The following is a 25,038-nucleotide window of genomic DNA, read 5'->3' as shown; positions in this document are numbered from 1 at the left end:
GATACTAAGACTCAATCATACTGCTAAAACAAGGAAAAAAGCATCTCAACACCTTTGCTAACTTCGGAAATACAGATTGAAGTAGGAAGAAATATTGTTCCCAGGGAGACTTCATCATAATCACGACCAAACAATTTGACTATTCTTTAAAACTATTTCTCCCGAATGTTGGGTGATTGAAACGGAATTTCGAAATGTGTTTAACACTTGATTCTGGATTTACCTTTTCCTGAAGACATTTCAGACGCGGTATGACACTGGCTGGAATTTGCTGTTATCTGTTTGACACTACTAATGAATAAAATTACTCTATCATATCTGGACCGTCACCGTCAAACAGCTAAAACCGAAGGTGTGAGGGTCAGTTCTGTTGTACATCTATGTAGCTGAGCAGTATTTATAGAATCGATATAAAGCTGGCGAACCTGTTTTCCAGAACTAGCTTATATGTAACTATGTCCTTACCCGTGCTGTCGACAGATCATTGAAATTCTAATTCTTCCTCTTGCAGCAATGCTCAGCCTTCATTTATCACATTTCCTCATATATTAGCATACTCTGCACTACTGAAACAATTATTACAGTGATTACTTTGAAAACTTCCACAGATACTTTAATTATGCTTTCTGTTTTTTATTCATATCCATTCTTTTCCTAATTACACCTGCACTATTCAGAAAATGATATCCCCACATTAAATCATTTTGACGGAATGAACTGCCAGAGGAAATGGTGGGAGCTGGTACAATTCCAATATTTAAAAGGCATCTGGATGGGTATATGAATACGTAGGGCTGGCAAATAGGACTAGAGTAATGTAGGATGACAGGTCAGCATAGACGAGTTGGACTAAAGAGTTTATTTCCCTGCTGTACATCTCTGTGACTCTATCTTTGAACCACTTGGATGCCCGGTCTGATAATTCTGACAGGCTGCAGAAGATTGGAGTAGAATTTGCGAACGTCAGGAATTCAAATTGACGAGAAGATGCCGCCGTCACCTAAGCTGAAGTCGAGAAACAGATGTCAGCTGCTACCAACATGGAGAAAATGCCAGGATTTCCAGTGCAAACATGTATAAGAGCTCCGGCCACTCGTTGCCAAGAAAATAAATCTAACGAATACCACAAGCAAGAGCGAACAAATTGGTTAAGCGACGGGTTAATGATTATGACGAACGTCAATGACAGATCAAAGAAAGTAACTGCCCGAACAAACGCGGAAATAGCTGAAGAAACTCAGCAGGTCTGGCAGCATCTTTGGAAAGAAAGCAGAGTTAATGTTTCGGATCCACTGATTGTTCTTCAGAAGTCATAAGAACTGGGAAGGTACATTTTGCAGAAGTTAGGGTGTGGTCTTCCACAGGTGGATCCCAGAGTTAAAAAAAAGCTCTTCATCAGGAATGATTCCTATGCTGCCTGACCAGCTGTGCTTTTCCAGCATCAGACATTATGACACTGATCTCCAGTACCTGCAGTCCTCACTTTCTCCCAGGTGGATACCAATGGGAGCTGAATGACAGTTAGACATGCAAAGAGACAAAGAACAAAGAACAAAGAAAATTACAGCACATGATCAGGCCCTTCAGCCCTCCAAGTCTGATTCAGATCCTCTGATAAACCTGTCACCTGTTTTCTCAGGATCATATTCCCCTGTTCCCTGTCCATTCATTTATCTAGACACATTTTGAATGATGATACAATGCCTGCCCCGACCATTTCTGCTGGCAACGTGTTCCCTCATCGCCACCCTCTACATAAAGAACTTTCCATGCATATCTTCCTAAATAATTCCCCTCGCATTTTGAACTCATGACCCCTAGTAATTGAGTCCACCACTCTGGGAAAAAGCTTCTTGCTATCCATTCTGTCTACACATCTCATGATTTGGTAGACCTCAGTCAGGTCCACTCGACCTCCGTCTTTCTAATAAAAATAATACTATCTACTCAACCACTCTTCATAGCTCGTGTTCTCCATACCAGGCAACATCACAGTGAATCTCCTGTGCATCCTCTCCAAAACAGCCATATCCTTTTGGTAATGTGGCGAACAGAACTATCTGCAGTCTTCCAAATGTGGCCAAACTAATGTCTTATACAATTGTAATATGCTCTGCTAACTGTCGTACTCGATACCCCGTTCAATGAAGGAAAGCATACTGTATGCCTTCTTGACCACTCTGTTGAACTACATTTCCACTTGCAAGGTACAGAGAACGTGAACAAATAGATCTCTCTGTACATCAATTTTCCCGAGGACTTATCCATTTCTTGTATAGTTTGCTTTTGAATTGGATCTTCTAAAATGCATCACCTCACATTTTCCAAGATTGAATCCAACTGCCATTTCTCCACCCAACTCTCCAATTTATATACTCTGCTGCATTCTCAGACAAGCTTTTTAACTATCTGCTAATCCGCCAATCTGAGTGTTATCTGCAAACTTGCTAATCAGAACACCTGTATCTTCCTCCATATCATTTTGTCTATGTCACAAACAACAGTGGTTTCAACATGAATCCCTATGGAACACACTGGTCACAGTTCTCCATTTTGAGAAAGTCCCCTCTGCTACTACTCTCTGTCTCCTGTTTCCCAGCCAGTTCTTCATCCATTTAGCTAGTACACCATGGAGCCCATGTGATTTCATTTTCTCCATCAGCCTACTATTGGGAACCTTATCAAATGCCTTACTGGTGTCCATGTATGTAAAATCTGCAGCCCTTCCCTCATCAATCAACTTTGTTATTTCGTCAAAGCATTCAATAAAGAAGGTAAGACAGATGCTCCAAGCACAAAACCATGTTGACTATCACTGATAAGCCCATTTTCTTCCAAATAGGAATAGATCCTATCCCTTAGTATCTTCTCCAGCAGCTTTCCAATCACTAATGTCAGGCTCACCAGTCTATAATTATCTGGATTATCCTTGTTGCACTTCTTTCACAAGAGGACAACATTAGCAATTCTCCAGTCGTCCAAGACCTCACCCATGTTCAAGGATGTTGCAAAGATATCTGTTAAGGCCCAGTTATTTCCATTTCACTTCCCACCAGAACCTGAGATAGATCCCATCCGGACATGGGGACTCGTCTACCTTAATGCATTTTAGAATACCCAACATTTCCTCCCTTCTTATGCTCACGTGACCTAGAGTAATTAAACATCTATGCCTAATCTCAACATCTGTCATGTTCCTCTCCTCAGTGGATGCTGATGCAAATTGCCCATTAAGAATCTCACCCACTTTCCCTGACTCCACACATAACTTTTCTCCTTTGTTCTTGAGAGGATCAACCCTTTCTCTAGTTACCCTCTTGCTCCTTTTATATGAATAAAAGGCTTTGGGATTTTCCTTAACCCAATTTGCTAAAGACATCTCATGCCCCCATTTAGCCCTCTTAATCCCTCATTTCAGATTGGTCCTACATTCCCAACATTCTTCCAAAGTTTTGTCCGTCTTGAGTCGTCTATGTATGCTTCCTGTTTTGACGTAGCTAGTCTCACAACTTCACCTATCATCCATGGTTCCCTAATCTTGCCATTTCTACCCCTCATTTTCAAGGATACATGTATCCCCTTTACTCTAAACTTCCTTCCTTTAAAAGTCTGCCACATGCCAGATGTAGATTTACCTTCAAACAGCTGCTTTCGATCCACATTCCCCAGCTTCTGCAAAATTTTGGTATAGTTGGCCATACCCCAATTTAGAACTCTTCCTTTGGGACCACTCTCGTCTTTGTCCATGAGTATTCTAAAACTTATGGATATGTGATTATTGTTCCCAAAGTAATCCCCTACTGAAACTTCAACACCTGGCCAGGCTCATTCCCTTCCCGAGTTGGATTATTTCCATTCTGCATTAGAAAACACTCCTGGATGAACAAATAACAAAGAAGAAAGAATATTTACAGCCCAGGAACGGGCACTTCGGCCCTCCAAGCCTGAGCCAATCCAAATGTACTGTCTAAACCTGACAATCAATTCCTAAGCATTTGTATCCCTTTGCTTCCCACCTCTTCATGTATCTGTTCAGACGCATCTTAAATGAATCTACCGTGCCTGCCTCTACTACCTCTGCTGGCAACGCGTTTCAAACGCCCACTGACTTCTGTGTGAAGTATTCGCCACGTCTATCCCCCTTAAACCTTCCACCTGTCACCTTGACAGCATGACCTCTCGCTATTGAATCCTTCACCCTGGGTAAAAGCTTGTCTCTATCCAGCCTGTCTATACACTTCATGATTTTGTAAACCTCAATCAGATCTCCCCTCAATCTCCATTTTTCTAATGAAAATACACGTAACCTACTCAACCTCTTTTCATAGCTATCACCATCCATACCAGGCAACATTCTCGTAAAACTCCTCTGCACACTCACCAAAATGTCCACCTCCTGTTGATAATGTGGCGACCAAAACTGTACACTGCAGCCGAACCAATGTCTGGTACAATTTTAACATGACTTGCCAGCTCTTATACTCAATACTGGGTCCAATGAAAGCAAGCAACTATATACCTTCTTGACCACTCTATCCTCCTGTGCAGCAACATTCAGGGTACAATGGACCTGCACTCCCAGATCTCTTTGCCCATCAACTTTTCCCAAGGCTCTTCCATTCATTGTATAATTCGCTCTAGAATTAGACTTGCCTCACATTTGTCAAGATTGAAAGTCATCTGCCCCCTTTCTGCACAACATTCCAGTCTATCTATATGTTCCTGTATTCTCGGACAGTCCCTGATGCTTTCTGTTACTCCACCAATCTTTGTGTCAACTGCAAACTGCTGATCATAACAACAGTGCCCTACTCTAGATCATTTATCGATATTATAAACAAGCGTGGCCCCAATACTGATCCCTGTGGAACACCACTGGTCTCCTTTCTCCATTTCGAGAAACTCCCTTCAACTACTACTCTCTGTCTTCTGTTGCTCAACCAGTTCTTATCCACCTAACTAGAACATCCTGCATAACATTTGACTTCGCTTTTTCCATTGGGCTACAATGGGGAAATTTATCAAACGCCTTACTAAAGTCTATGTATATGATATCAACAGCCCTTCCTTCATCGAACAACTTGGTCACTTCTTCGAAGAACTCTATTAAGTTGGATGTTCCTTACAAATTCTGCTCAATCAATGTGGGAAAATTCAAAACTCCTCTCACCTCCATCCTTTTGCTCCTACATCTTTCGATCATCTGTTTAGATGGTTGTACCTCCATCTCACACTCACTGTTGGGAGGCCTGTAGTACAACCCCAACATTGTTACTGCACTCTTCCTATTTCTGAACTCTGTCCTATTGCCTCGCTGCTCGAGTCTTCCACAGTGACCTCCTTCAGCACAGCTGTGACATCGTCTCTGACCAGCAATGCAATTCTTGCACCCTTTTTAACCCCCTATGTATCCCTCCTGAAGCACTGATATCCTGTGATATTTAGTTGCCATTCATGTCCTTCCCTCAACCAAGTCTCAGTAATATCAATAATATCATACTCCCAGGTATGAATCCACACCCTGGATCATCTGCGTTACCTACTACACTTCTCGCACTAAAACAAATGCATCTCGAACGACCATTCCCTTTGCATTCATCATCTGCTCCCTGTCTACTCTTATCCTTGTTCGCGCTGACTTCATTATCAAGATCCTTCCTGGCTTCAGTTCGTACCTCCTTATTTTCCACTAACCTCCGCATTTGGTTCCCATCCCCTTGTTACATTAGTTTAAACTCCCCCCAACCGCATGAGCAAAAACACCCCCAAGAACGTTGGTTCTAGTCCAGCCCAGGTGCAGACCGTCCAATTTCCAATAGTCCCACCTCCCCCACAACTGGTCCCAATGGTATGCCAGGAAAGGAGAAAGCTGATAATGAGGAACTTAAATAGGTGAAAATAGATTTGGTCGGGTGTCCCCTTGTGGAAAAATCATCATGTCTCAACCCCTGGACCTGGAGATCCAGATTCAAGACCACCTGCTCCAGAGGTGTGCAATGGTATCTAGGAACAGGTTGATTAGAAACATTTGTGCAATTAACAAAAAAGAAAATAGATTAGTTGTGCTGAAATCAAGCACGTCATGATATGGCTTGGAGTCTGGGAATGGGTAAAGGACGTGGAAGTAACTCATGAAAATTATTGAACTCGATATTGAGTCCCCAGTATTTCTTCTAGCTTCTGCCGAGTCTCATTGAGCACTGCAAAAAGCTCAAGACACAGATATTGCCCAAGGAACATGGTCAAGTGTTGAATTGCCACTAGCTTAGGAAATTATTAACAGACACAACATAGGTGTTACACAGAGTAGCTGCCCAGTCTATATTTTGTCTCCCCAACCTAGATGAGACCACATTGTGAGCAGTGAATTTATTAGACTAAAGTGAGTGCAGTGCATATAAGTCACTGCCTCTCATGAAAGGTGTCTCTAGTGACTTGGAAAGTGAGGAGGGAAGATGTAAATAGGCAGGTGTTATACGTTCTGTGACTGCAAGGATAGGTACCATGCGGGAGTGGGGAGCATTTGGAGTGGAGCAGGAGTGGACCAAAGTTGTCCTGTTGGAAGCAGTCCCTGTATTTAACGTTTTCCATCTTATGTTTTCTACTATTGCTCCAATTTGACTCCGGGCGTCTCCTTATGTATTTTCTGCCTATTGTTCTCCTTTTGCGTATGTTGGTACTTTCCTGGAAACACAATCCTTGCTGCCCACCTTGCTGCCTCATCTGCTGATGAATTTCTACCTTTCATGGCAGATTGAACTTTCTGACGTGGTTCACTTTTAGTGTCGTCCGTTTAAGCCTGATAAGCTTCAAATGAAACTCGCCAATAGTATTCAGTCTTTGAAGAGGGAGCAACATGCTATAAAGGACACTGGTTATTCCACATATAGAATACTGCATTCAATTCTGATTAGGAGAGATGTTGTTAAAGGGTGCAGACAGGATTCATAAGCATGTTGCCAGGATTGGACGGATTGAGCTGCAGGGAGAGGCTGAATAGGCAATGGTTTTCCCCCAGGACCGTCGGAGGCTGAGGGGTGACCTTATTGATATTTATAAAATCATGAGGGGCTACGATAGGATGAATGCCCAGGTGAAGGAAGGCCAAAACAAGAGGCCATTGTTTCGGGGTGAAAGGGGAAAGGTTTAAAAGTGGACTAAGGGGCAATGTTTTAACACAGAGAATGGTGTGTATATGGAAGAAGCTGCCAGAGGAAGTAATGGAGGCTGGTATCTTTACAACACGTAAAATGCATCTGGATGGGTACAGGAATGGGACGAATTTAGAGGGACATGGGCCAAATGCTGGCATTTAGGACTAGATTAGTTTAGGCCAATCGGTCAGAGTAGACGAGTTGGACCAAAGGGTCTGTTTCTGTGCTATATAATTGTATGACTATTACTCAGACTTCTTTTACTTTTTACTCTTGCTGATCTTCAATGGAGGCTTTTGTTTTTATCCATTCGTGGGACCTCAGTATCGCTGACTGCGACTCCATTGCTTAATTTTGCGTCAAACCTACCAGGTGGCATATCATGGTAGAGAAGACAATTACGTGGCTCAGATGTGCCTTGGTGGGGTCAGTATGCTTATCAGCACTTTCCAGTCATTAACTCAAACTTCTGATTCAATCTCAAGGAAACTGCAGTAATTGGAAATTTCATAATATGTTGTGCAGTGGTAGTGTTCCTACTTCTGAGTGGAGAATGGGGAAGGGTTCATGTTCCCCATGTTTTGTAAGTGTGTTATAACATTCTTGAGCATTTTGATCAAAATAATAAAAGAAACAGAAAATTGTTCCCAGTGATCAGGGTGTGTCGCTGGGAAGAGGGTGGTGTAATGGCAATGTGACTGAAGTAGTAATGTTGAGGGTCTGGCGACTTGGTTCAAAACCCAGGAGAGCAGCTGGTGTGCATGTTCAAAACTAAAAATGCCTTCAGTAGCTCTTTGGGTTCAAGTCCTCCCTGATCGAGTGGTGTTAAAAAAGCATTCTTAATAAGGTGCTGATTGTAACAGACAATCTCAAACAAAAACTGAACTCTGAGAGACTTGTTTCCCGAGGGGAAGCGAATCCTTGAACTGTTAAACCATTTACTGAGTACGATCAAGCGAGTCCCAGGTGAAAATGAAGCAGAGACTTCCCGTCCAACTGTTGGCCATGTGTCTGGAGACAGACTTAAATGAAGTATTGAATGTGACATGATGACGGCTATTTGGGAGTGGAATGTTTTGTTGAATGTTCACCTATGGATTAAAATTGTTTTCAATGTAGTTCAACTACGCATTACCGTTTTCTAATAAGTAGATTATTGCTTACACTGCAGGAGTGGTTCTATGGAAGTTGATGTGGTGACCACAGCTTCGTAGGCTCAGAAAGTAATCCTGATATGCGAACCTACTGTCTCGCTAGGGTGCCCACACCTCCAATTTAGGAAAAAAAGGAGAGTATGAAGCCCGTCACACTGCTCCTTGAGAGAAGCCAGACTTAGCACTGACAATTTGTGGGCGGCACGGTGGCACAGTGGCACAGTGGTTAGCACTGCTGCCTCAAAGCGCCTGAAGACCCGGGTTCAATTCCCGACTCAGGCGATTGACTGTGTGGAGTTTGCACGTTCTCCCCGTGTCTGCGTGGGTTTCCTCCGGTGCTCCGGTTTCCTCCCACAATCCAAAGATGTGCGGGTCAGGTGAATTGGCCATGCTAAATTGCCCGTAGTGTTAGGTAAGGGTAATGTAGGGGTATGGGTGGGTTTCGCTTCGGCGGGTCGAAGGGCCTGTTGGGCCGAAGGGCCTGTTTCCACACTGTAAGTCTAATCTAATCCAGTTGGAGTGGGATGTTTCTGTGTAAAACTTCATGGCGGCTGTGGAAGCACATTGTACTGTTGGATTAAAGGAGGAAAACGGAACAGGTTCGTGCTTGAATACATGGATACATGGTATTTAAACTTTACTTAGTCTTGCTGGTATTGCAAAACTTTTTAGGCTCAATGACTTTTTAGGGCGTATGCCATCTGAGGAGGAAATAGTTTTCCTAATAATCACAGATAACAGGTTAAATGCAATATCACATCAGTGGTCTTGCAATCGAACAGGACAAATGAAGAAGATGGGAAATGGATTCTGTCAGAGAAGACAAGGGACCAGATATTTTGATGTGGAAGAGAATTGTTTTTATTTTTAGATTACTTACACTATGGAAACAGGACTTCAGCCCAACAAGTCCACAACGACCCTCCGAAGAGGAACCCACCCACACCCATCCCCCTACATTTATCTCTTCACCTCACACTACGAGCAATTTAGCATGGTGAATTCATCTAACCTGCACATTTTTGGACTGTGGGAGGAAACCGGAACACCCGAAGGAAACCCACGCAGGCACGGGGAGGACGTGCAAACTCCACACAGATGGTTGCCTAAGGCGGGAATTGAACCCAGGTCCCTGGCGCTGTGAGGCAACAGTGCTAACCACTGTGCCACCCAAAATGAAGAAGCAAAAGCCAGGTTTTGCTTACTTTTTTCAGAAGAGTATAAGGAACAAAAAGCGTAGATGCACTGACGCAACTGTGGGCATTTTTGATTTTGCAAGGTCTGGTATGTATATCTGAAGATCAGTCAAATTTTTGAGCTGTCTCTTGAAGCTTTCTGAGGCATTTTTCCATTCTATCAATTCCCTACGTCAATTAATTTGTATCGAGTCTCCTTAGTTATCTCACAACAACCAGTGAGTCCACAATTGCCACTCTTTGGCCTGGTGACATTGCTTACATCTCATCTAGTCCCGATTCTTTATCAAAGTAACATAAAAAGTCTTTTCAGTGCTTCACTGATATTAATTTTAAACACCTTCACCGCACGAAATATTCACCATTTCGCCATGGGCAGGGCAGCGCTTTCTTCAAGGAGACATTTACAAATTGACATTCAGTCGTTCAGCCATGCCAACCGTTGTTAAATCCACCTTTTGGACCCTGATCGGCCACAATCCATTTCTTAGCAGCTCTTTAGTCAGTAAATGCCAGGAAAAACTTTTTGGTGTGCTTTTTCACCACTCATAATCTTTCTTTCAGCTTCTCTAATCTGCAATTTCAGTTCCCATTCGAATCTATATCGACCTGGTTCTTAGTTTAGTTATTCACCTGACGTCTGTCGCATGTATAGTCTCCTACTTTCTCTTAGTTTATCTTAAAGAATTTAGAGCGGCATCTAATTGCTTCGTGTTTGGAATTTCTCTGCATCGTTTGACATGCTCAACAAAACGTTAAATTGGTTGCACTAATGTGACGCACCATGTTTAGTTACTGAACTCTTAAAAGTGTTGAGAAATGTGACATTTGAAAAGGTCGCATCTTCCCTGTTCTGTCAACAACGCATGTCTTTCAGTGTCAATGCAAAGATTAGGCCAAACAAATTTGCAGAAGCCGCTGTTACAGGAAGACAAACGTCATAAGCCTCACAAGTGATGGAACTCTAACCGGAAGTTATCTTTCAATGTCTCGCAGCTAGTGTTGACAGGTATCAATTAAATTTAGTGTTCAGAATGAAAAGTGAGTATGGTTTTCCGATGCTTGATTCTCAGGGATATTATTTGCACAGGTAAATACCTCTTTGACCAGCGCCCTACCTAAATAAATTTATCGCAATTTATTTACTGCAATATAATTCCGCAATATAACATCTTTTCTCCCTCTTCGATCTGCATGTTTTGTCTAGTACAATTAAATTATCTATGACACTATTTTCTGGCAGCTGAGGAACACGCTGTTTTCGGTATTATTCAAAAATCTAAAGAAAGAAGAAAATCACCTTGATCTGCTTCTTTCCCATCTCTGGGGCGCATTCCTCAATAAATGAGCATTGGTGGAAACAGGGCGAGCATTATTTCCTAATCCCCGGCAATAGCAGAAAGCAATTTAGTGTTAGCCATGAAGGGAGTGCTCTCCTATGCTTGCAAGATTTTGGACTTCATTCCTGGACAGTATTCAACAAGGATCGAATCACACTGATGTGTGAATGGTAGGAGACAATCACCAGGAAAACGAGCATTTGATAATTCATCAAAGGCAATTAGCGTTCTATTGTGATTTAAATGGTGGTTCTGTGGAGAGAGAAGCAGAATTGAGCACTGTTTCTTTCCACAGATGCCGCCAGACCTGCTGAGTTTCTCCAGCAATATCCTTGCTAGTTTCAGATTTCCAGCAATCGCTGTACTATGTTTTGCTTTTGTGATTATTGTGTTGCGTTTTTTTTTGTCAGTAAAAGCATGACTATCAGCACATTTTCAGACAAATTGCACTTTCATCTTCCGTGCTGTCGTGGTTGACAAATAAAGCCGGACTCAGAGCACTACAAACAAATGAAAACGAACCTTCCAGCTCAGCGAGCAAACCTACATCCAGAAATTCAATCTGAGCTACAAATCTTCAAAAAACTCGAAAACAAATGAAGTTTAATCAGATTGATTAGAACTCCAAACATAACATACTTATTATGTAAATTATGTAATATGTACTCGATTGAGGAAATTCTGGACAAACTGCAAACATATGGTAATTGAAAATCATCTATAATAATGTGCTTCTCCCAGTTGGCCCATTTTGATGCTATCAAAATTTAAAACAAAGAATTATGCTTGCTGGAAATCTGAAGCAAAAGCAGAAGTTGCTGGAGTAACTCAGAAAGTCCAGCAGTGTCGATGTAGAGAAAACAATTAAAATATTGACTCCAGCGATCCCTGTTCAGAATTGATAGCAGATAGGAAAATGCAGCTGTCATGAAATTCATCGCATGCTGGTGTTTATGTTGAATTCATAGGTGCAGATGATGTGAGAAACATTAAAATGACAGAAGTATCCCTTTCGAATGGTGTTCTAATCATAAAACTGCCCAGTATAAACTCGAATTATATTTAATTTTCATACCAAAATCCAGTAACAACAATGTTTGTTTTCTACACCTCAGCGACCCCAAGCTCAATGTAGATTGCCTGCAGGCCACTTGAAATGAATCCCACTGTTGTCTCTGATTCTCGCATGTGAAACAGCTTAATTTCATCCGTCGGAACTCACGATCACCTGATACAAAAATGACATTGAGAACGCAATAGTGATATGTACAACTAATGCGAAGAACCCCAATGGGCTGTATGGAGTTTCCAACTCTTTGGTTGAGATGCAACCTAGCCTAAGTAACACCAGGTTTATCTGTTCACCTTTCCTAGCTCACTGCAGGAAATCGGAAATTCAGAATTTTTCAGAACACTGTTCAGAAAATCGGCGTTTGGTAGCTTTTCTGGTAATTATTTTGAAATACCGCCTAAAGTAATAAATTGGTGATATTGTCAAACATTGGATTTGCAGACTGAATGAGTACTAGCCTTTGATGAGATGGTATGCACAGAGAAAACGTGGATGTAGAAAAACGAAGAATGAATTTCAGAATACGTCCATTTATAGAAAGAAATGCACGGTCTACATAGAAATAATACGCATCGGGAACATACATTTTGATAGCGTCATGAGATTGGTGTCCATATTTTGTAATCAAGCTTTTCCGAAATGGACATCTATTGAAGTAGTGGGGATCCGACTCCAACTTTCTTGCACAGCGGTAGGAAAACTACCACCCATCCACAAGAAATTTTGCTTTCATTTATCTGTTATGTCAACTCAGGCTTCTGCATACCATGTGATGCTACCCACCAGAGATGTAACAATACACTGATATCGTAACATGGAATGTTATCTACAGTAAAAAAAGAAGTCAAATATTTGGTTAAAATTCTTTCAACTGTTTTTCTGAACAAAACTTCACCGAGTCTGTTATAATTTATATTCAGCCGATACGTTTTATCTAATTGTGACTTTGTAATGCTACAACATTAGCTCTATTGGTCATAGGTCTAAATTCAATAAATACAGAATCCATAAGGCCTACTACAAATCAACATTGGCTGTTTTCACTTGGTGAGTGATGTTCTCACGTGAGTGTTTTGAGTTCTGTGGTGCTTTGCTGTATTGGGATTGCCAATCTCATTCATGTTATTGAATATGAAATTGTTGAAGGTTAAGTCGTTAGAATAATCCATGCATTTCCTGAATGGGGATGCCAATTTCCTTTTTGCTAATATTAACAGCCACCGAGCTCACAACTATCCATGTTGCATCACAAAATATTAAATATTTCATGGGTTCTGACATTTTTAAAGAACTACTCAAATAGTCTCAGCTGTGCTGTTCCTCGATTTTTCTCATTTTCAACTCATACATAATTCCTCATGTATTCTGCTTGCAAAAGCCAGTAAATTTGAGGTCACTTGTCATTATAAATAATTGTTGGAATCGACCGATGTTATGTATGTATTTAATCTGGTGTTAATTTAAAGATACTACTAGAGAGAATAAACTACAATCCGTTTTGAGTCCATGAGGCTTTGAACAGAATTTGCACAGCTCTCTACAATGGTATTTTGTTTTGCCACAATAGATTTTCCAGTAGGAGTTTACTGTTGCAACATCGAAAAGGTGATAATGCATTAACTGAAGTGGTGGTGAACATTTAAAAAAAAACAACAAAGCAAATAAAAAGTCAATGTGTTGGTGAACTATTAGTTCTACAGAAGGCTGCATCATTTAACCTTATTGCCTTAACCACCCACAGAATTAATGTTGAAAGTTGTGAGTTGCTAATCAAGCAAAATAACGGATGTGGCTCAGTCATTCAGCTCAAGAGCACCAACACATCGTTCTAAAAATAATTTTGTGCATTGCAAATTTAATTTTGAGTATTGCAGTATCCTGAAAATGTGTCCAGAGATGAATAGTAGCAATCTTGTCTCATCTACATTTCTGTGTTATTAGAAACACATTTACAATTCACATCCGACAGACATTGCATTTTGCATTTGTCTTTGTGAAATTTTCGAAATGCTTTCCTGATATAAATGAGAACGTGTGAACGCTTCAACTTATATCACCAATTTCCATTTTTAGTTGAAGCATTTTCTAGTTCAAATTGTTCTGACTGATAGTGGAGATGTGAACTATTTTATTTTACTAATCCTAATCTTCCAATGTGTATACCATTTTTAAGTGCACCCATGTTTGGATTTCATCAATTATATAATTTACTGACTGTAAAATGTTCGGCATTGAGAACAAGTCAGCAAAGCTCCTTTACTCAACAACAAATTGATATATTACACCCAGGACAAATTACCTTAATAAAGAAGCAGGTATTGTCAAGTGTCAGATTGTATGCAAATATCCAACCTTAATAAACCTATTAAAGAAACAGCAAACACAATGAGGAGAAAAAAGAACAATGAAAATTCTGCAGTGTATTAATTTTAACACACTTTGTCCAAGTGACAGTTCAAGACAAAAAACATACTAAATCACAACTTGTCCCATTTACTATTCTGATTCAGAAAACATTCAACACACACACACGCACGCACACATTTCTGGAACTGAGTGTCTTCTCCGAACATCTGTAGTTTTTTGATTTCTAGTTACTTTTATACTGGCGTAGATTCCAATAAATTCCTATTCAAACAGTTTTGTGTGGCGAACATGTATCTGATGAGTTTACCAACTCATTCATTATGCAAAAGAGTTACAAAGGAAGAATGGTGGAATAATTAGCTGTTGTCTCTCTGCCCAGATGATAATTCTCTCTCCTTGAATTCAAAAATGTAATATTCTTTTCCCATTTACCAAATGCTCATATTTTTGACTGTGAAAGTTCTTCAGAGTGTATCATTCCAGCTAAGCTTCCCTTGTTCTTGCATTTGGACTCCTTGTTGCATTTGTATAACTTTACTTTATTCATGTGTTATTTGCTGTAGGTTAAAGATATATATGTGGCCTGCTCAGCCTGCTCGTAATATTTGAATCACATCACTTCATCACACACTTGGTATAAAAGAGCTGTCGATTAGACAAACTTAATTACAAGGCTTTGAAGCATGGAAGAACACAAGCAATGAAAGCAAAGATTCACATTCAGTCCATCGCTATTGTACTGCTGCTCATGTTGATACTTAGTTAATCACGTTGATTTTGCCTTGCGATGTACATCAGCTGAAAGTGACAGGGCTGCAATAACAAACAAAATTAACTTACACTAACATTCTGATTTTTGAACTGTCAATAAAAGTTTGGGGTTGTGATTAGCAAACATTACTATCTCAGTGTCAATGTTTATGGGCCAATACTTCAAAGCAATTCCAGTAGTCCCTTCGCAAAAGCAAAAAAAAATGACACTGGGTTGTATTCCAACAGGTTTATTTGAAATCATACGCTTTCAGAGCCCCAGGCCCTTCCTCAGGCAGCTAGGAAGAGAGAATACATCGGCAACAGAACTCAGAAGTTAAAGGTCAAAGGGTCACACAGTTTATGTGAATATATTGAACAAACCTAGGTGGTCATGGAGTCTTTAATCAGTTAGAATGGAGGTGCAGTTTTCAATTGATTAATATGGAAATACCAGAATTTCTTTTAAGTCACTACTCCAAGATAACTTCAGGCTTTCTCAGAATAATGGTCATACCTCAAGTCAGGCAATACATTTTAGATGTGAGGCAATGTTTCAAGTTTGTTTGTATTTCAACTTGGAGCCAGATTGGTTTTATTTCCAAAGTGGGAATTTATAAAATGCCACACCGACTGACTGTCTATAGATAGTCATAGCGTCCTACAACATGGAGACAGGCTGTTTGGTCCAAACTGGTCCATGTCACAAAAAGTGTCCATCTACACTAATTCCAGTTCCCTGCTCTTGACACCTGTTCTTATAAAACATAGAACAGTACAATACAGTCCAGGCTGTTTGGCCCTCAATGTTGTGCCGGCCCTTTATCCTATTTTAATATATGCCCTTCATTGTACTCTCTTCCATGTATCTATCCAAGAGTTGCTTAAATGTCCCTTTTTACTTCTCTCTAAAGATCATGAATCAGTGTAATTCACTTTGCCAGAGTACAGTAGATCCTTCCATTCCTTTCCTATCCATGTGTTCATCCAACTGCCTTTTAAATGTTGTTATTGTATCCACCTCAACAACTTCCACTGGCAGCTCATTCCATATACTTACTACACTCTGTGCAAAAATGTTGCCCTTCAGGTTCCCTTTTGTTCTATCTCCTCTAAACTTAGACTGGTGCCCTGTAGTTCTCGATTGTCCAATCCTGGAAAAAAGACTGAGTGCCTTCACCCTATCCATGCCTCACACAATCTGATACACTTTAAAAGATTGCCTCTCAGTCTCCTATGCTCGAAAGAAAAATGTCCTACCTTGTCTAATCTCTCCCTATAACTCAGACAGTTTAGTCCTGGAAACATCCTCGTGCTGCACTATTTACAGTTTAATAACATCCTTCCTATAGCAAGGTAACCAATTCTAAACACAATATTCCAAGCGCAGTCTCACCAATGTCCTAGACAACTGCAACATAACTTCTCATCTTCAATATTCAATGATCTGACTAATGGCCAGATGTGCCAAAATTTTTTTCATTACCTTGTCCCCCTGCGACTTCATTTTCAGAGAACTGTGAACCTGAGCTCCAAAGTCCCCCTGTTCCACTAGACTCCTTAAGGCTCAACCATTCACCATGAAACTCCTACCTTGATTTGACTTTCCAAAATGCAACACCTCACACTTATCTATATTAAACTTCATTTGTCATTTCTTGGTCCACTTCCTCATTTGATCAATATCCTGCTGCATTTTCTGATAACCTTCCTTCCTCCCTGCCATAATAACACTTATTTTAATGTCATCTACAAACTTATTAATCATGCCTAGTAAATTCTCATCCAAATCATTAATATAATCAACAAAAGCAATGGGCCCAGCACCGACACCTGAGGCACACCACTAGTTACAGGCCTCCAGTCCAACAAACATCCTTCCACTATTACCCTGTGCTTCCTACCATCAAGTCAATTGAGTACCTCATTTGCCAACTCCCCCTGGATTCCATGTGATCTAACCTTACAGAGCAGCCTACCATCGGAGGATCACGTGACGGCTGTTTGTCCGGTTCGAAGTCCAGGGTGAGTTCCAGTTCTTAGTTTTTCTTATTTTGTTTTAAAAACTAAAAATTTAAGTTGTAAGTTTCAGTACTTAACTTTTTTTTTAACTTTATTAAACTAAAAACTTAAAAAGTTTTTTTAAAAAAAACGCCGGGTAGACCCGGAGGCTTGTGTTGCTAGGTTACCTGGGTAGGGTTTTTTCTCTATTTAAACGCGCAGGCGAGTAACCCGAGGCACTTCGGCAGAAGAGCCTCCCACCCGCCCTCCTCCTCTAACCTAAATAATAAGACCCGTTGCGGCAAGCAGGTAAGTGCTGCGTTTTGCTTGTTTGGTTTCTTTACATTTAGTTTTTTTTTAAAGAAAGCTAGCTTTTTAGAGGGATGGCAGTGCAGGCAGTGCAATGTTCCTCTTGCAACATGTATGAGGTGAGGGAAGCCAATAGCGTCCCTGCTGAGTACACTTGCAAGAAGTGCACCCATCTCCAGCTCCTCCAAGCCCGTGTTAGGGAACTGGAGCTGGATATGGATGAACTGCGGATCATTCGGGAGGCAGAGAGGGTCATAGATCAGAGCTTCAGGGAAGTAGTTACTCCGAAAGTTCAAGATCGATGGGTGACAGTGAGGGTGAGTGGGAGGAGGAAGCCAGTGCAGGGACCCCCTACGGTCATTCCCCTCAAGAACAAGTATACCGTTTTGGATACTTGTGGGGGGGATGACTTACCAGGGGCAAGCAACGAGGTTCAGGCCTCTGGCACGGAGCCTGGCCCCGTTGCTCAGAAGGGAAGGGTTGAGAAAGGTAGAGCGATATTTCTTGGGGACTCGATAGTGAGGGGTACAGACAGACGGTTTTGTGGGGGCGACAGTGACTCACGTTTGGTATGTTGCCTCCCAGGTGCAAGGGTACGTGATGTCGCTGATCGTGTTTTCCGGGTCCTTATGGGGGAGGGGGAGCAGCCCCAGATCGTGGTCCACGTTGGCACCAACGATATAGGTAGGAAGAGGGGTGAGGATGTCAGACAGGCTTTCAGGGAGCTAGGTTGGAAGCTCAGAGTTAGAACAAACAGAGTTGTAGTCTCTGGTTTGTTACCCGTGCCACGTGATAGAGAGTCGAGGAATAGGGAGAGAGAGCAGTTAAATGCGTGGCTACAGGGATGGTGCAGGAGGGAGGGATTCAGGTTTCTGGACAACTGGGGTTCTTTCTGGGGAAGGTGGGACCTCTATAAAAAGGATGGTCTACACCTGAACCTGAGGGGCACCAGTATCCTTGGGGGGAGGTTTGCTAGTGCTCTTTGGGAGGGTTTAAACTAACTCTGCAGGGGCATGGGAACCTGGACTGTAGCTTTAGTGTACAGGACCTTGAGTGTAGGGAGGTTATGAATAATGCAGCGATCTCGAAGGAGGGTGCCTGTAAACAGAAGGGTGGATTGAAGTGTGTATACTTCAATGCCAGATGTATAAGAAATAAGGTAGGTGAACTTGCAGCGTGGGTTGGTACCTGGGACTTCGATGCTGTGGCCATTACAGAGACGTGGGTAGAACAGGGACAAGAATGGCTGTTGCACGTTCCAGGGTTCAAATGTTTTAGTAGAATCAGACATGGGGGTAAAAAAGGGGGAGGCGTGGCATTACTTGTCAAAGATAGTATCACAGCAGTGGAATGGACGATGGAAGAGGACTTGCCATCTGAGGTAGTTTGGGCTGAGGTTAGAAATAGGAAAGGTAAGGTCACCCTGTTAGGTGTTTTCTACAGGCCTCCTAATAGTCCTAGAGAAGTAGAGGATAATATTGCGAGGATGATTCAGGAAAAGAGTGAAGGTAGCAGGGTGGTTGTTATGGGGGACTTTAACTTCCCAGATATTGACTGGGAGAGCTATAGCTCGAGTTCATTAGATGGGTCGGTGTTTGTCCAATGTGTGCAGGAGTGTTTCCTGACACAATATGTAGACAGGCCAACAAGAGGTGAGGCTATACTGGATTTGGTTCTAGGTAATGAACCAGGCCAGGTGTTAGATTTGGAGGTTGGTGAGCACTTCGGGGACAGTGACCACAACTCGGTGACTTTTACTTTAGTGATGGAGAGGGATAAGTGTGCGCTGCAGGGCAAGAGTTATAGCTGGGGGCAGGGAAATTATGATGCAGTGAAGCATGACTTAGGATGTGTGGATTGGAAAAACAGGCTTCAAGAGAAGAACACTAATGAGATGTGGGGATTGTTCAAGGAGCATCTACTACGTGTCCTCGATAAGTATGTACCAGTCAGGCATGGTGTAAAGGGCCTTGTGAGGCAGCCGTGGTTTAGTAAGGAATTGGAATCCCTTGTGAAAGGGAAGAAGGCGGCATATGTAAAGATGAGGCGTGAAGGTTCAGTTGGGGCGATAGAGAGTTATAAGGTAGCCAGGAAGAATCTAAAGAGAGAGCTAAGAGAAGCGAGAAGGGGACATGAAAAGTCTTTAGCTGGTAGGATTAGGGAAAACCCAAAGGCTTTCTATAGGTATGTCAGGAATAAAAGGATGACTAGGGTAGGTATCGGTCCAGTCAAGGATAGTAGTGGGAAGTTGTGTGTGGAGGCGGAGGAGATTGGAGAGACACTAAATCAATACTTTTCATCAGTATTCACTCAGGAACAGGACACTGTTGCTGATGTGAATATGGAGTCACAAATGATTAGAATGGATGGCCTGGAAATATGCAGGGAAGAGGTTCTGGAAATATTGGAGAGGATGAAAATAGATAAGTCTCCTGGGCCTGATGGCATTTACCCTAAGATCCTATGGGAAGCTAGGGAGGAGATAGCAGAGCCATTGGCCTGGATTTTTATGTCGTCATTGTCAACGGGAATAGTACCAGAGGACTGGAGGATAGCGAATGTGGTCCCCTTGTTCAAGAAAGGGAGTAGGGATAGCCCTAGTAACTATAGGCCTGTGAGTCTGACTTCAGTGGTGGGCAAAGTCTTAGAGAGAATGGTAAGGGATAAGATTTATGAACATCTGGATAGGAATAACGTGATCAAGGATAGCCAGCATGGTTTTGTGAAGGGCAGGTCGTGCCTCACAAACCTTATTGAGTTCTTTGAGAAGGTGACTAAGGAAGTGGACGAGGGTAAAGCAGTAGATGTTGTGTATATGGATTTTAGTAAGGCGTTCGATAAGGTTCCCCATGGTAGGCTAATGCTAAAACTACGGAGGTATGGCATTGAGGATGCATTAGAGGTTTGGATTAGGAATTGGCTGGCTGGAAGTAGACAGAGGGTAGTAGTTGATGGACTATGTTCATCTTGGAGTGCAGTTACTAGCGGTGTACCACAAGGATATGTTTTGGGACCATTGCTTTTTGTTATCTTTATAAATGATCTAGAGGAAGGGCTTGAAAGCTGGGTAAGCAAGTTTGCGGATGACACAAAAGTCGGTGGAGTTGTGGATAGTGAGGAAGGAAGTGGTAGGTTACAGCGGGATATAGATAAGTTGCAGAGCTGGGCAGAAATGTGGCAAATGGAATTCAATGTAACTAATTGTGAAGTCATTCACTTTGGTAGGAGTAACAAGAAGATGGATTACTGGGCTAATGGTAGGCTACTTGGTAGTGTGGATGAGCAGAGGGATCTTGGTGTCCATGTACACAGATCTCTGAAAGTTGCCACCCAGGTAAATAGTGCTGTGAGGAAGGCATATGGTGTACTGGGCTTTATTGGTAGAGGAATTGAGTTCCGGAGTCCTGAGGTCATGTTGCAACTGTATAAGACTCTGGTGCGGCCTCATCTGGAGTATTGTGTGCAGTTTTGGTCGCCATACTATAGGAAGGATGTGGAGGCATTGGAACGAGTGCAGAGGAGGTTTACCAGGATGTTGCCTGGAATGGTAGGAAAATCTTATGAGGAAAGGCTGAGGCACTTGGGGCTGTTCTCATTGGAGAAGAGAAGGTTTAGGGGAGATTTGATAGAGGTGTATAAGATGATTAGGGGTTTAGATAGGGTCGACACTGAGAACCTTTTACCGCTAATGGAGTCAGGTGTTACTAGGGGACACAGCTTTAAATTAAGGGGTGGTAGGTATAGGACAGATGTTAGGGGTAGATTCTTTACACAGCGGGTTGTGAGTTCATGGAATGCCCTGCCAGTAGCAGTGGTGAACTCTCCTTCTTTATGGTCATTTAACCGGGCATTGGATAGGCATTTGGAAGTTATTGGGCTAGTGTAGGTTAGGTAGGATTCGGTCGGCGCAACATCGAGGGCCGAACGGCCTGTACTGCGCTGTATCTTTCTATGTTCTATGTTCTATGTTCTATTTGGAATCTTATCAAAGGCCTTACTGAAATCCATATGGATGAGGTCTACCGCTCTGCCCTCATCAACATTCCTGACTCCGTCATTGTGTGGTTTTTGAACAAAATAGAATGCATCTGCAAATACAAGTCTGCAAATGCAACTTCACCCCATAGATCTATATATTTGTGTGTGCATGTGTATGTGTGGGAGAGAGAGAGAGAGACACGGAAAGAGAGAGAGAGAGAGAGAGAGAACTTATGTATGAGAGGGCATGTTTGATGGAGCGAGTGTGGTGTGTTTGTGTGTGTGTGCACATGCTCTTCAGAGAATGTGTTGCTTGAGACAGTAAGTGTGTGTAACTGTGTGGAAGTATATGTTTGTGAGAGCATGCATATGAGTTTGCATGTGCTTGAGAGAGTGTGAGTGAGTGTGAAGGAGTGTGTGCGTATGAGAGAGCGTGAGTGTGAATGTGTTGTGTGTATGAGATAGGGTCCGTATTTGTGTGAGGGTATGTGTGTACATGTGCCGGTGCATATCAATATGTGTATAGTGTGGTTGGGTCATCTGTAGTATGACATGAACGTAATGTCCGGGTTGCGGCTGCCCTCATAGAACATGATTATCAGCCTCTATTCGGCAACTCTGTATTCTCCTGTGTCCTGAAGTCTGCCTAGGAGGATGTTCAACCTGAAGATCCGAGGTTGAATGTCCTTGACCACTGAAGTGCTCCCCCTGAACCTGTGTTAACGTAAACTTCTGAAACTGTATCCCACTGGCAGGTGTTTTGCAAGTTTCGGAGTCTTCCACTCAAACAAGGAAACAAGAGACAGTTTTGTGCAATAACTCAGGTAACTTTGCTCAGGTTATAAATATTACCTTTTAAAGCAGGACAGTGACTTCACAGATATTTTGGCTCTTGATATCTGATTCTGCTTATGCTGCAGGTTGACACTTGTTTCTCAGTTTCTCTCCAATACCTTATGAACATGTCATGTCCAACTAGAAGCAGCATAATATGAAACCCTCATGCGTGCCTTTACTTCAAAAGCTCTAGTTTTTTAAACTGTTTCCAAGCCACAAATAAAACATACAGCATGCTCAATTCCATCGCTATTTTCTTATTGGCCTCGGATGAGCAAGACCTATTACAAATTGCCCTAAGCGATGAGAATAGACAAACATGAGTTGAGTAGAAATAACTGAGATGAAGTTAAATTTGTTCACCCGGAGAGTGTTGACCCTGTGGAATTTGCGACCACAGAAAATGCTCCAGGTGAAAACATCATGCATTTTCAAGAAGGAATTAGACATAGCCCTTGTGATTAAGGGGATCAAGGGATGGAGGGGAGGGAAGGATCAAGGGACGAGTCATGATAAAATTGAATGATGTTGCAGATTCCAGGAGTCAAATTGCCGACTGCTCCTTCTACCTTTCATGTTTCTTATCTCTATGGATGCAAACTCAATTTCTAATTAGCTCTTAAGGATTATGGAATTTGGAAGTTATTACCTCCCACTGTCTCTTTTCTGATTCTTTAACTTGTCAATTATCCAAGAGCCCATCTTCTTAATTAAATTTTGTTATTATCACTTTATGCCTTTTTGCTAAGATAAATTATATACAAGTATTCTTTACATCATTGCAAAAGAGACAAATTCAGATAGAGTCACAGAGATGTACAGCATGGAAACAGACCTTCGGTCCAACCCATCCACGCTGACCGGATATCCCAACTCAATCTAATCTCACTTGCCAGCGCCTGGCCCATATCCCTCCAAACCCTTCCTATTCATATACCCATCCAAATGCCTTTTAAATGTTGCAATTGTACCAAACTCCACGACATCCTCTGGGAGCTGAGTCCTTACACATACCACCCTTCGCATGGAAAAGGTGTCCCTTAGGTCTCTTTTATGTCTTTTCTCTCTCATCCTAAACCTATATCTTCTAGTTCGGGACACTCCCACTTCTGGGAAAAGACTTTGTCTACTTATCCTGTCCTTTCCTCTGATGATTTTGTGAATCTCTATAAGGTCACCCCCCCAACCCCCCAGCCTCTGATGCACCTGGAAAGCTTCCCGAGCCTGTTCAGCCTCTCCCTAAAGCTCAAATCCTTGGATATCTTTTCTGAACCCTTTCAAGTTCCTAAACATCTTTCCAATAGGAAGGAGAGCAGAATTATACGCAATATTCCAACAGTGACATAACCAATGTCCTGTAAAGCCGAAACATGACCTCTCAACTCCTGCACTCAATGTTTGTGAGAAGATTTGTAGCTCGGGTGCTCATTGTTGTGGTTCTGTTCGCCGAGCTGGGAATTTGTGTTGCAGACGTCACGTACCCTGTGTAGGTGGCATCCTCAGTGCTTGGGATCCTGCTGTGAAGCGCTTCTGTGATCTTTCTTCCGGCATTTGTAGTGGTTTGAATCTGTCGCTTCTGGGTGTCAGTTCCAGCTGTCCATTGCAGTAGCCGGTATATTGGGTCCAGATCGATGTGCTCATTGATTGTATCCGTGGATGAGTGCCATGCCTCCAGGAATTCCCTGGCTGTTCTGTTTGGCTTGTCCTATAATAGTAGTGTTGTCCCCGTCGAATTCATGTTGCTTGATATCTGAGCGTGTGGCTAATAAGGATAGCTGGTCGTGTCGTTTCGTGGCCAGTTGGTGTTCATGGTTGTGGATCGTTAGCTATCTTCCTGTTTGTCCTGTTCAAAAGGGCAACAACACTGTTCAAAAGGACCACAACACATTGCGGCACACCAGAAGTGCAAAAAGAGGAAGAAGAACACCTCTACAATGTAATCACCAAAAACGGATACCCCTACAATTTCATTAATAGATGCCTAAGGAAAAGACAACGGAACGAGGACATGCTGCAACCCAAAGGACTAGCCACACTGCCATACATCAAGAGCATTTCCAAACTGACAGTCGGACCACTGCGACCACTAGGACTCATAACAGCACACAAGCCAACAGCCACTCTCAGACAACAACTCACCAGGACAAAGGACCCGACACCCAGCAGGAGCAAAACCAACGTAGTGTACAAAATCCCATGCATGCACTGCACAAAACACTACATAGGACAAACAGGAAGACAGCTGGAACTGACAACCGGAAGCGACAGATTCAAACCACGACAAATGCTGGAGGAAAGATCACAGAAGCGCTTCACAGGAGGCTCCCGAGCACTGAGGATGTCACCTAGACAGAGGACGAAATGTCTGCAACACAAATTCCCATCCTGTACTCAATACTCTGACCAGCAAAGGGACGCATAACAAACGCCCTCTTCACAGTCTTATTTTCCTGTGACTCCACTTTCAAGGAGCTATGAATCTGCACTTCAAGGTCTCTTTTTTCAGCAACATTCCCTAGGACCTTAACATTAAGTGTATAATTCCTGCTAAGAGTTGCTTTCTCAAATGCAGCATCTCACATTTATCTAAATTAAACTCCATCTGCCACTTCTCAGCCCATTGGCCCATCTGATCAAGATCCCGTTGTAATGTGAGGTAACCTTCTTCGTTGTCAATTACACCTCCAATTTTGGTGTGATCTGCAAACTTACGAACTGTACCTCTTATACTCACATCCAAATCACAAAAAGTAGTGTACCCAGCACTGATCCTTGTGGCACTCCACTGGTCACAGGCTTCCAGTATGAAAAACAACCCTACAGCCCACCCTCTGTCTTCCACCTTTGAGACAGTTCTGTATGCAATTGGCTAGTTCTCCC

Source organism: Hemiscyllium ocellatum, chromosome 17 (genome assembly GCF_020745735.1).
Source record: "Hemiscyllium ocellatum isolate sHemOce1 chromosome 17, sHemOce1.pat.X.cur, whole genome shotgun sequence".
Lineage (NCBI taxonomy): Eukaryota > Metazoa > Chordata > Chondrichthyes > Orectolobiformes > Hemiscylliidae > Hemiscyllium > Hemiscyllium ocellatum.
Note: the sequence above shows the minus strand (reverse complement) of the source record.